Source organism: Pagrus pagrus (genome assembly GCF_965226575.1).
Source record: "Pagrus pagrus genome assembly, chromosome: 24".
Taxonomy (NCBI): Eukaryota; Metazoa; Chordata; class Actinopteri; order Spariformes; family Sparidae; genus Pagrus; species Pagrus pagrus.
Genome location: NC_140206.1, coordinates 6,899,388 through 6,913,302, shown reverse-complemented (window position 1 = coordinate 6,913,302; position 13,915 = coordinate 6,899,388). Strand labels below are relative to the sequence as shown.

The window sequence follows — 13,915 nt, the reverse complement described above, 5'->3', positions numbered from 1 at the left end:
GAAATAAAACAAAGTGTTTTTACTAATGTTTCCCAAGAAAACAGAAATATAAAAGTAAAGTGAGAAAGCAAACACTAAGGTTAACAGGGAGAATTTATTCTGGAGTAGTTCAACATGTTTAATATGTAATGAGCATGTAATGAGGCAGTGTTTTGCACATAAAACTCGATCCTACCAAGTAATTAACATCTCATCTCTCAGAATAAGGTCAATGTGATGAATATTTGAAAGAAACTGTTGGTTTTTGACGGTGTCATCATCAGATTTTAGTCAGTGTTTAAACTTTTTAAAACATTTTTTAATCTTGGTGTTATTGTCAACAAGGTCAACGTCACGTGATGTCTGCCCATATTTGGCCTTCCGCTACTGGCTGCTGTTTAATTGAAGGTGCCGCAGTGTCTGGAGGTCACAAGTCCCGCACGGTGCGGTCAGAAATACACGCTAACCCGCAGTTATTACTGTTTATTTTGACTCTGTCGTAAAGTTAATGTTTCACGGTTGCACTATGGAGTTAAAATCGGTAATGTCACCAAGTTTCGTCGATGGAAGAGGAGCCGCTGACGACGTTTTCCAGCTACGGACTTTTACGAGACTTGACTCAACGCCGCAGCACGGATGGAGAAAAATGGCACAAAATGTGTTTAAATCAGCGAAGTTTTTGCGGACAGTTGGTGAGTTACCGTCCAAGTATTACAACAACGTTTATCAACCATATACGGTAGGTTTTGTGGCTTTAATTTTCCGTGTAGAAGTGCTTACGAAAGCTAGCTAAGTTGCGTCTGTTAGCTAATTTGAAGTGCGTCACATCTAGCAGCTAGCTTAAATGCTAAACGTTTGACTCACAGCCGAAGCGTAAGTTAGTTAATTTATGTATTTATAACTGATTTATTAACATGGGCCGAATTTTTCCTTAGTTTTGAAGGCAGCTGTGTGGCTATTATTGACAGCCAAATGTCGGGCTTCATTAAAGGATTTGCCTTTTGGAAGATAAGTCTCATGTTATTCCCGTGAACTTCGTAGAGAGGCTGGGAAGCTGTGCGGACAGTAATGTTACAGAGTTTACACTACATCAGCTGATTTGTGAACTATTTTGCCTTTAAATGCAGTTTGTCCTTGTGTCCTTTGGTCTGGCTGTATTGTGTTGAAGTCCCAGACAGATGGGTTAATGGCTAAACGAGCATTTCACATCTGCAGCCAGTGTAAGAGAAGCTGTGGGGACGGTATGGTGACTGTAGGTCAGAGGTCAACAGGCCTTCTAGTGGGAGCTAGAAGCGCTTTGCTTCTCTCTGGTGGACATTAAGAGGTATTACCTTGCTATCAATATTGTAGTGGGAGCTGTAGAAAGAAAACGCTGTGTTTTAAAATGAGGACATGTGGGATTATTAGTCGATGTTGCGTTAATATCAAATTTGAATGAGGATCTCTGCCCATACAACCAGATAAAACAGCCATTGTTCTCCCTACGTGTAGGGGTACATAAAGTGTACCGGTTTTAGAGGAAGTGTAGCCTCGTTGGCGCAGTAGGCAGCGCGTCAGTCTCATAATCTGAAGGTCGTGAGTTCGAGCCTCACACGGGGCATGTGTTTTGCTGATTGAGGACAGTTTACCTTTTCTTCGTGTGTATGCTGAACTGTATGAAGATGATTTTGCATCAGGGTTTATGCATATGATTAGATTTCATACAAGTGTATTCTAGTGTTGATTCATGGCTGATAAGTGAGGATAGTGTTGCTAGTAACTGCTAAAAAGGATACATCAGAGTTGAATACATTATGTGGCTAATTCTCATTTGCTACATCATTATAGCTCATGTATTGAGCAAGTTAGCTTGTTTTCTTGTTTGTGTAGCATTAGCTAGTTGGAGACGTTTTTAAATACATGTTTTTACATGGCACATATCGCCCGGCTAGCTCAGTCGGTAGAGCATGAGACTCTTAATCTCAGGGTCGTGGGTTCGAGCCCCACGTTGGGCGCACAATTTTTTTCCTGTTGTACACCGATTTTTCTTTTTAGTGCAGTCTTTCATTTACACAATGTTTGACTTGATGAGCATTCACAGCAACAGTTGAAGTATGAATGGATTCATTAGTGGATGATGCTTGATTAATGTTTTAGCATGTGGCCGTTGTGATTTTAATGTGATATGTAGCTTTCAGGTGACTTTGCGTGTTTTAAGTTCACATGTGACTGTGCTTGAGAATGAAAACACTAAATGTTTTGACAGCTTTAACATATTGGTCAATTGGCTTCTGCTTCTGAATCTGTCGTTACCCACTGCATGTCTGTAAGTTAACCTACTTCTATTACCACGCCCCTTGTCATCCCATGTGAGCATTGGTGGTTCAGTGGTAGAATTCTCGCCTGCCACGCGGGAGGCCCGGGTTCGATTCCCGGCCAATGCAACACACTTTTGCAGATTTTTCTTATATCGTGTTGCCTGATACACCAGTACTATCACTAATTCAGATATTTTGAAACAGAGAAGTTGGTTGTGTGTGGATCCTTTAACGATGTGCGTTTCTTTCAGAGTTGACTCAGAATAAAGGTAAATGGATTGTGGTTACAGTTAAATGATATGGGCAAGAGCAGCATGTTTTCTCTGAGGCTGGCCACGAGTTCTTTAACATGGAGTAGAGGATGGGAGTGGGGGAAAAGGTTATTCACTCCCCGTCGGGGAATTGAACCCCGGTCTCCCGCGTGACAGGCGGGGATACTCACCACTATACTAACGAGGAGACGTTCAGCCAGAAACATGCTTAGATTTTTGAATGTTCAGTCAACAACAGCGTCCCAGTCACAAGCCCTACTTGCACAGAGACTCTGAGATATCGTTGCAATGACTAGGGTGGGCGATATAGGCAAAAAAATTTATCTCTATATTTTGGGGGATTTTGGCGATAACGATAATCAGTCGATATCCTTTAAAGGGACAGTGTGTAATATATCACGTTTTTAGCACCATCTACCTGTGAGGTTCTGCATTGCAACACTCCTTCGCTCACCCCTCCCGTCCTGAAGACGTTGGAGACGTTCCCTGAAGCTACGGTGGCCCTGACGGACAAGAAACTCATTTTCAAAATATGGACTCTTTCCGAACAGCGTCGAGTGTTTCTAATGATTCAAGTTATGAGGTAAATATGTAGTTAGTTATTAACAACGTTGTCTATTTTCTGAGGAAAAGTACTGACGGAGGTCGCAACCCCCACACGTTCCTCGACGCATAGTAGCCAGCGCTCGATGCATAGTAGCCAGCGCTAAGTTATGCTGTCTATGTAGCTGCTAATTAATAACACAACCAAGAAATGAAAAAAGTTTGTATTTTAGACAGTTACATTGACTTACCTGTCGAGAAGAAAACAGGCAACTTCGGCGTCCCTTTTGAAGTCCTTCTCGGTCATTAGCTCTTTCCACCTGGGAAAAGCTGTGCCGATATTTATCCTCGTTTTCTGAAGTCGCCGGTCACGTTGCCTTTTTCTCTCTCTTTTTCGCTTTTTTGGTGGGGAGGACTCCTTCCCTTGTGCCGTGGCATACGTGTGGTCTGCCATTTAGAAAACAAACCTCGCAGGCTTTCTCATACTCCGGTGCAGTGACGAGCGCTTTCGCTGAGCTCCCTCTCAGTACCGCAGTCAGGCTGGCTCTGAGCGGAAACGCGTTTCGCTAACTAGCACCACGTAGCGCTTTCTGTCCCTCTCGGCAGTCCGTAGTTTTCTTAAAACCGGAAGACATGATGGCCTCTAGAGGGCCTGCCCGTCCTCTGTATATTCAGATAGGCAATTCTGCGCTCAGGAGGACAAGTCAGACTGATGACGAAGACGTTGATTTGAGTTAATATCAGCGTCGGCACGGAAGGCATTTTCCTCATACATTGTCTCGATATATGTCTTCTACATGAGGACAGCACTTCTGAAAGCCTCGTTGGCGCAGTAGGCAGCGCGTCAGTCTCATAATCTGAAGGTCGTGAGTTCGAGCCTCACACGGGGCATGATTTTTCATTGAGTGTTTTCCTGGAATAATCTATCAATTATGTATTAGCAGCACAGTATTCTGTGACCTCTGTCAGTGCAACAAGTCCCCCTTTAGCGCTTGCGCACGAGACATCAGCAATTTATGTAGTTGGCATTCAGTGTATGATGCGAAACAACCAAAACTCAGTGTATGATCACAATGATTTAAGCTTTTTTATGAATTAACATGGGTTTAAAAAAAGTTCACAGTGTGTATGTGTTTCAGCCTCTACACCCACTGTTGCTGCAGCATAGTGAGTATTTGCCTTTCAGTGAACAAAGTAAAAGGTGTGTTGCATTGGCCGGGAATCGAACCCGGGCCTCCCGCGTGGCAGGCGAGAATTCTACCACTGAACCACCAATGCTTGAAATCCCGTACATGGATGACCCATTGTGTCAGATTTAGTGACATCCAGTGCTACACCTAGACTAACGGTGCTCACATGACCTTTGAACCTACCATTACAACCACGACAGCGTGGGTTGTTTGACGGGTTTCCCTCCACCCCTTGCCCACTAAGTTAGGCCCAAATGTGGAACAGTAGCTGGTAGCGGTAGTGGTTTGCTCAAAAATGCATTTTCATGCATGCGAAAGACACAAATAGAAGATGCTTTATTGCAAATAATGTATTTGCCTCTAGGCTCACATACATCTGAAGTGAAGGGAAGCTAATATTCGCCACTGTTGATTTTGCTTATGTTGGACTGTGTCCCCTCTCTGAAAGCACTGTGCCAACACAGTTCTGTACGGGAATGTACACGATCCCAATTCCTGACAAAACACATGCTCCGTGTGAGGATCGAACTCACGACCTTCAGATTATGAGACTGACGCGCTGCCAGCTGCGCCAACGAAGCCCAAAATGCACCCAAAGTGACCGAGAAAAATCCAAACGCTCTTTAACCTGAACAGTAACCCCTGATAGTGGTTTGCTCAAAAATGCATTTTTCGTGCATGTGAAAGACACAGATAGAAGATGCTTTATTGCAAATATTGTATTTGCCCCTTGGCTCACATACATCTGAAGTGAAGGGAAGCTAATATTCGCCAATGTTGATTTAACCTATGTAGGACTGTGTCCCCTCTCTGAAAGCACTGTGCCAACACAGTTCTGTATGGGTATGTACACGATCCCAATTCCTGACAAAACACATGCTCCGTGTGAGGATTGAACTCATGACCTTCAGATTATGAGACTGACGCGCTGCCTGCTGCGCCAACGAAGCCCAAAATGCACCCAAAGTGACTGAGAAAAATCCAAATGCTCTTTAACCTGAACAGTAACCCCTGATAGTGGTTTGCTCAAAAATGCATTTTTCGTGCATATGAAAGACACAGATAGAAGATGCTTTATTGCAAATATTGTATTTGTCCCTTGGCTCACATTCATCTGAAGTGAAGGGAAGCTAATATTCGCCACTGTTGATTTAACCTACGTTGGACTGTGTCCCCTCTCTGAAAGCACTGTGCCAACACAGTTCTATATGGGTATGTACACGATCCCAATTCCTGACAAAACACATGCTCCGTGTGAGGATCGAACTCACGACCTTCAGATTATGAGACTGACGCGCTGCCTGCTGCGCCAACGAAGCCCAAAATGCACCCAAAGTGACGGTGAAAAATCCAAACGCTCTTTAACCTGAACAGTAACCCCTGATAGTGGTTTGCTCAAAAATGCATTTTTCGTGCATATGAAAGACACAGATAGAAGATGCTTTATTGCAAATATTGTATTTGCCCCTTGGCTCACATTCATCTGAAGTGAAGGGAAGCTAATATTCGCCACTGTTGATTTAACCTACGTTGGACTGTGTCCCCTCTCTGAAAGCACTGTGCCAACACTGTTCTATATGGGTATGTACACGATCCCAATTCCTGACAAAACACATGCTCCGTGTGAGGATCGAACTCACGACCTTCAGATTATGAGACTGACGCACTGCAAGCCGCGCCAACGAAGCCCAAAATGCTGTCAAAGTGACTGAGAGAATTCAAGCGCTCTTTAATTTGAACAGTAAAGCCTGATAGTGGTTTGCTCAAAAATGCATTTTAATGAGAAGCGCGACAGCCAGCAATTGCAAAAGTATGGTTTCACCATGTACACCCTCTGTTATTGCAGCATAGTTAGTGCCTTACAGTGAACAAAGGAAAAAGTGTGTTGCATTGGCCGGGAATCGAACCCGGGCCTCCCGCGTGGCAGGCGAGAATTCTACCACTGAACCACCAATGCTCACATGACCTTTAATCCTACCATGAGATCCGGAATAGCCAGTAATATGCGAAACTATGGTTGTGTTATATGGTTTCCTTCCACCCTTTGCCCACAAAGTACAGTCAACAGTGTGGTTGTGGACACACTTAATGTAGTGGGTTGTTTAACAGGTTTCCCTCCACCCCTTGCCCACAAAGTTCAACTGAAATGTGGAACAGTAACCCCTGGTACTGGTTTGCTCAAAAGTGCATTTTCATGCATTTGAAAGACACAGATAGAAGATGCTTTATTGCAAATAATGTATTTGCCCCTAGGCTCACATACATCTGAAGTGAAGGGAAGCTAATATTCGCCACTGTTGATTTTGCTTATAATAATAATAATAATAATACATTTTATTTCATAGGCGCCTTTCTGTCACTCAAGGTCACCTTACAGTAAATAAAAGACAATGCACAGTACACAATAGAATAAAATAAGTTAAAAAATAAATTTAAAATAATAAAATAAAATAAAAAGAAGCCACAAAAGTACACAAGGGTACAAACAGTGAACATGGACAGGAAGCTCAGTTAGAGGGAAAAGGCAATCTTAAACAGGTGTGTTTTGAGTCGGGACTTGAAATGTGAAAGTGTACTGATGTTCCTTATTTCGGGTGGCAGAGAGTTCCAGAGCCGGGGAGCAGAGCGGCTGAAAGCTCTGCTCCCCATGGTGGTAAGACGGACCGGGGGGACAGTCAGCAGAATGGAGGAGGATGAACGGAGTGTGCGAGAGGGAATGGCAATATGGAGAAGATTGGAAAGATATGGGGGGGCAAGATTGTGAATGGCCTTTAATGTTAGCAGAAGGATTTTTGAAGTCAATGCGGGATTTGACTGGGAGCCAGTGGAGCTGCTGTAGGACGGGAGTGATGTGGTGGATGGAGGGGGTTCTGGTAATGACACGGGCAGCTGAATTCTGGACCAGTTGAAGTTTGTGCAGGGATTTATGGATGAGACCGGAGAGGAGGGAGTTGCAGTAATCCAGGCGGGAAGTGATGAGACTATGGACAAGGATAGCAGTGGTATGGGGAGTAAGGGAGGGGCGGAGGCGGTTGATGTTGCGTAGGTGGAAGTAAGCAGACCGGGTGATGTTGTTGATGTGAGATTGGAAGGAAAGTGTGCTGTCGAGGATGACACCCAGACTCTTAACCTGTGGGGAGGGGGAAACGGAGCAGTTGTCAATGGTGAGGGGGAAATTGTTGGTTTTGGAGAGTATTGATTGTGTGCCAATGAGAAGAATCTCAGTTTTGTCAGAGTTGAGTTTTAGTAGATTTGAAGTGAACCAGGATTTTATTTCAGTTAAGCAGTCGGTAAGGGAGGAGGGCGGGAGGTTGGAAGTGGGCTTGCTGGCGAAGTAGAGCTGGGTGTCATCCGCATAGCAGTGAAAAGTGATGTTATGTTTGCGGAAGATATTGCCAAGGGGAAGGAGATAAATGATAAAGAGGAGGGGCCCCAGGACAGAGCCCTGAGGCACACCTGAGGTGACAGGGGAAGGTTGGGATGTGAAAGTTTTTAGCTGGATGAACTGAGTGCGGCAGGAGAGATATGACTTGAACCAGTTTAGAGGAGTATGAGTGATGCCGAGGGAGGATAGTCTCTTGAGGAGGGTGGTGTGACAGATGGTATCGAAGGCTGCACTGAGGTCGAGGAGGATGAGAATGGAGAGTAAACCAGAATCAGCTGCCATGAGGAGGTCGTTGGTTATTTTAATGAGTGCAGTCTCTGTGCTATGGAGAGGGCGGAAACCAGACTGGAACTGTTCGTACAGGTTGTTGTTGGATAAATGAGAATGGAGTTGAATTGCTACTGTTTTTTCAAGAATCTTGGAAATGAAGGGGAGATTAGAAATTGGACGGAGGTTATTGAAGTTTGTGGGATCAATGTGGGATTATGTTGAACTGTGTCCCCTCTCTGAAAGCACTGTGCCAACACAGTTCTGTACGGGAATGTACACGATCCCAATTCCTGACAAAAACACATGCTCCGTGTGAGGATCGAACTCACGACCTTCAGATTATGAGACTGACGCGCTGCCTGCTGCGCCAACAAAGCCCAAAATGCACCCACAGTGACTGAGAAAAATCCAAACGCTCTTTAACCTGAACAGTAACCCCTGATAGTGGTTTGCTCAAAAATGCATTTTTCGTGCATGTGAAAGACACAGATAGAAGATGCTTTATTGCAAATAATGTATTTGCCCCTAGGCTCACATACATTTGAAGTGAAGGGAAGCTAATATTCGCCACTGTTGATTTTGCTTATGTTGGACTGTGTCCCCTCTCTGAAAGCACTGTGCCAACACAGTTCTGTACGGGAATGTACACGATCCCAATTCCTGACAAAAACACATGCTCCGTGTGAGGATCGAACTCACGACCTTCAGATTATGAGACTGACGCGCTGCCTGCTGCGCCAACGAAGCCCAAAATGCCCCCAAAGTGACTGAGAAAAATCCAAACGCTCTTTAACCTGAACAGTAACCCCTGATAGTGGTTTGCTCAAAAATGCATTTTTCGTGCATATGAAAGACACAGATAGAAGATGCTTTATTGCAAATATTGTATTTGCCCCTTGGCTCACATTCATCTGAAGTGAAGGGAAGCTAATATTCGCCACTGTTGATTTAACCTACGTTGGACTGTGTCCCCTCTCTGAAAGCACTGTGCCAACACAGTTCTATATGGGTATGTACATGATCCCAATTCCTGACAAAACACATGCTCCGTGTGAGGATTGAACTCACGACCTTCAGATTATGAGACTGATGCGCTGCCTGCTGCGCCAACGAAGCCCAAAATGCACCCAAAGTGACTGAGAAAAATCCAAACGCTCTTTAACCTGAACAGTAACCCCTGATAGTGGTTTGCTCAAAAATGCATTTTTCGTGCATGTGAAAGACACAGATAGAAGATGCTTTATTGCAAATAATGTATTTGCCCCTAGGCTCACATACATTTGAAGTGAAGGGGAGCTAATATTCGCCACTGTTGATTTTGCTTATGTTGGACTGTGTCCCCTCTCTGAAAGCACTGTGCCAACACAGTTCTGTACGGGAATGTACACGATCCCAATTCCTGACAAAAACACATGCTCCGTGTGAGGATCGAACTCACGACCTTCAGATTATGAGACTGACGCGCTGCCTGCTGCGCCAACGAAGCCCAAAATGCACCCAAAGTGACTGAGAAAAATCCAAATGCTCTTAAACTTGAACAGTAAACCCATGTAGTGGTTTGCTCGAAAATGCATTTTAATGCTTGCGAAACACAGATAGAAGTTGCTTTACTGGTGCCTTACTGCTCTTAACACAGTGAATGAATTGTGTTTGCGGCTTTCCCCACAGACATTGCCCCAACCAAGGCTCACATGAGCCTTTACACCTACCATCAGACTCGCGTCAGCCAGTAATATCTGAAGCTATGGTTGTGCACACACTTATGCTAATGGATTGTTTGACGGGTTTCCCTCGTCCCCTTCCCCACAAAGGCCCTTTACTGCTGTCCCTGTCCAAAATTCATTCTGCTTGCCGGTCAAAGTCCACTAATGTTGAAGTCCAAGCAAAGCCAAGATGCAAATTTGCTTTGCCACCGAATGCAAATATTGTATTTGCTCCTTGGCTCACATACATCTGAAGTGAAGGGAAGCTAATATTCGCCACTGCTGATTTAACCTACGTTGGACTGTGTCCCCTCTCTGAAAGCACTTTGCCAACACAGTTCTGTATGGGAATGTACACGATCCCAATTCCTGACAAAACACATGCTCCGTGTGAGGATCGAACTCACGACCTTCAGATTATGAGACTGACGCGCTGCCTGCTGCGCCAACGAAGCCCAAAATGCCCCCAAAGTGACTGAGAAAAATGCAAACGCTCTTTAACCTGAACAGTAACCCCTGATAGTGGTTTGCTCAAAAATACATTTTCATGTTAGCAAAGCACACATAGAAGATGCTTTACCGGTGCCTTACCCGCAGATTCCACTGGATACGGTACGGCTGCGTTACGGCTCCGCCACGGCGGCGGAGCTGATCCGTAGCACTCTAGTCTATGTGTTAACTTCCACCAGGTCCGCTGCGCTGCGTGTCTGCTGCGTCCCAGCTCCGGCAGTCCGCAGCCCTGCGGAGCAGATACGCAGGACTTCTATTCTGGCGGACGCCGCAACACAACGCAGCAATTCAGCCGAATTTAGCACAGAGCAGACAGGAAGTCAGACACGAAACAACAACAAGACATCCGGTTGATTTTCAAAATAAACACTCCGTGGTTGCTACAAACACAAAAACCTCAAAAAAGAGACAAATACGAGCTCTTCTTCTAATCCGTCGGTCCGGAACACTATGTGTTGTTGTGTTTATAACACATACATATAACTGCGGTCGTGTGTGATTATGTAATTATGGCGGGAATTCCTCGGTTTCGTTTCTCCAGCTGATCGGCGGAGCTGCACCGTGGCGGGCTCAAAACGCAACTGGTGGGGGTTGCCGGACGAGGACGACGGAGCACAATCGTACCGGTGCCGTACCGTAGCTGTATCGTATTCAGTGGACTCTGCGGGTTACTCTTATTAACACAGTGATTGAATTGTGTCTAGCTTTTTCTTCACCGAGATTATCCTTAGCTCGTAACTTTGTCTCAAGGGGAATGTCAAGGCTAAAAGGATGATGCATTGGCCGGGAATCGAACCCGGGCCTCCCGCGTGGCAGGCGAGAATTCTACCACTGAACCACCAATGCTCACATGACCTTTAATCCTACCATGAGAACCGGAATAGCCAGTAATATACGAAACTATGGTTGTGTTGTATGGTTTCCTTCCACCCTTTGCCCACAAAGTACAGTCAAAAGTGTGGTTGTGGACACACTTAATGTAGTGGGTTGTTTAACAGGTTTCCCTCCACCCCTTGCCCACAAAGTTCAACTGAAATGTGGAACAGTAACCCCTGGTACTGGTTTGCTCAAAAGTGCGTTTTCATGCATGCGAAAGACACAGATAGAAGATGCTTTAATTGCAAATAGTGTATTTGCCCCTTGGCTCACATACATCTGAAGTGAAGGGAAGCTAATATTCGCCACTGTTGATTTAACCTACATTGGACTGTGTCCCCTCTCTGAAAGCACTGTGCCAGCACAGTTCTGTATGGGGATGTACATGATCCCAATTCCTGGCAAAACACATGCTCTGTGTGAGGATCAAACTCACAACCTTCAGATTATGAGACTGATGTGCTGCCTGTTGCCTGCGCCAACGAAGCCCAAAATTTGCCCCAAGTGACCGAGTAAAATGCAAACGCTCCTTAACCTGAACAGTTAACCCTGATAGTGGTTTGCTCAAAAATACATTTTCATGAGAAGCGTGACAGCCAGCAATCGCAAAAATATGGTTTCAGCATCTCAGTTATTGCAGCATAGTGAGTGCCTAACAAAGGAAAAAGGGTGTTGCATTGGCCGGGAATCGAACCCGGGCCTCCCGCGTGGCAGGCGAGAATTCTACCACTGAACCACCAATGCTCACATGACTTTTCATCCTACCATGAGAACCGCAATAGCCAGTGATATCTGAACCTATGGTTGTGTTGTATGGTTTCCTTCCACCCCTTAATACCAATCTATTTTGTCCCTCTCTTCTACGGTCTCAAGGCAATGAACGTCCACTCTTCAGACTTACCGAAGAGAATGTAGACCATCACCACAACACCCCTAATGCAGACTGGAATTATGCACTCAATCTTGATATTAAGCAGCCAAGGAGATGTGGTAGCATTTGGAGGCCATGACCGACCCCTAAGACAAGAAGAGATTCCACACTGGATCTTCTGACTCCACTAGCACTGAGGATGAGAGAAGGTGCGGTATCAGGAGCTTTCGGTCTTCCAAACCAAAACAATCGAAATTTCATCTAATTTTGTCCTGTTTATAGTGGAGGCTTGTAAAGAATTCTATTCAGGATATTGATGTTTGTTTTGTGTTCTTTACCAGAAGCCCATAAAGACCATCGCCTGTGAATTGTTACAAATTGAAATGGTGAGATTCAGTAGGCTGTGTAGAAGGCATCAGGATCAAGTGAGCAGCCCTCAGAGCTAGGAAGTACAGTGACAAGAGGAAAAAGAAACAGGGTAAACATGAACCCTTTTTCAAATGGACAAACAAACACATTCATTTTCTTTTTAATAGTTAATTTACTATAAATAAATGTTATGAATATATATTTTAAATGATATAAAAACTTATTCTAGTAGTTTGCTTAATTTATGCCTACAAATGTTTTCTGGGAATATATAATATTTTACTGTCACAGTCGTCACTTATATCGACCCTCATAACATAAATTACATTAACAAACATTAACAAACATTAATGAAGAAAATATGAACTTGACTTAACTTTAACAAACTCTTCATAACCACCTTTTAACCCTAAAGGTGGTTAGAGTTTAATACTCAAAACAGATTTCAGGTGGGCGAATTGGGAAGTTTGTCAGACAGTGTTTCTCCTCTTTGACATATCGAATTGTTAATGTGGGTCTTAAATGTCATATCTCTGTTTCCATAATAAGCCTCTGCTGATGTTAATGTGGCCGGCACTGCTCGGAGAAGATGTAAATAGTTTCAGAAGTGAGACATGAACCAGACAGTGTGTACAGTAATACATTTCATCCGGGGGGAAATATCTGCACTATTTTCTGTGAAGGGCAAACATTTAAAAAAATTTCTCCCGCTTTACAGCCATCCACATATATAAAGCTTCAATAATAGTGTGAGAAACCAGTATTGCAGTGGCCATAGAGGACAGAAATCCTCAGTGACATCTGAAAAAATAATGCTACACTAGGCCTATACCTGCTATACATTGTACAAATGATGCTCCCCTCAGCTTGAAGGGGCTGTAAAGTGAGTTTGAGTTAATTGTTTAGCTGTCCAGCTCTAAACGTTGCTGTTTTGGTTCACCTTCACAGCACAAAGGACTAGCTGGTGAACGTCATTGATCAGCTAAAGAGCCAGATATTTCTCTCAGAAATTGGTAGAGACCAAAAAACAGAGCTACAAGAGGCTAAATACCACAGAGTGAACAAAAAAACACAACTCTAAATAAATTAGCGTATTACTGTGTAACTGGCAGCTGTGTAAATAACAGCTTTGTGCTCACAAGTTTGCCAAATCAATTTAAAAGGTGATGGTAAAATATATCAAAACGTTTCTACTGCCCCCAGGTGGCCAAAAAAAAAAAAAAGTTCCCTTTAAATCTACAGTATACATTTTTGTCTCAAGCTTCAGCATCTTTATTGTCTAAAACAGCAAACAAGAGGTAAACAAAGTGTTAAACCGACAAATACAAAATTTACTTTTCAATCCTCTGCTGTAAAAACATTTCTGAAAATGAAGGTTTATTGTTTAACAGAATCACTACAGAGTTTATAATGAGACCATTTTACCCTGTGGTGTTTATATATATATATATTTGTTTTTTTGTTTTGTGGGATCTGTCTTATATCCCTGTAGAGACAAAGTACCTGGGACACCTTCCCATATAATGTATTACAACCAACCCACCTACCTCTGACACCGTCTAGACAAATCTTTTTTTCAAATAATGTTCTCATGGGCATGTTTGTATGAACAGTGATAAAACAGATTTTCTCACATAAATGCAGAGAATC

General features: G+C 43.7%; 1 long non-coding RNA gene across 1 annotated transcript; it reads left to right on the top strand.

Moving 5' to 3' along the window:
• Positions 1-401: 401 nt before the first annotated feature.
• On the top strand, positions 402-13,476 carry LOC311253052. The gene is made up of 3 exons (XR_014621611.1): positions 402-671; positions 11,899-12,105; positions 12,238-13,476. It is a non-coding gene; the product is annotated as an uncharacterized lncRNA (long non-coding RNA).
• The last annotated feature ends 439 nt before the right edge of the window (positions 13,477-13,915 follow it).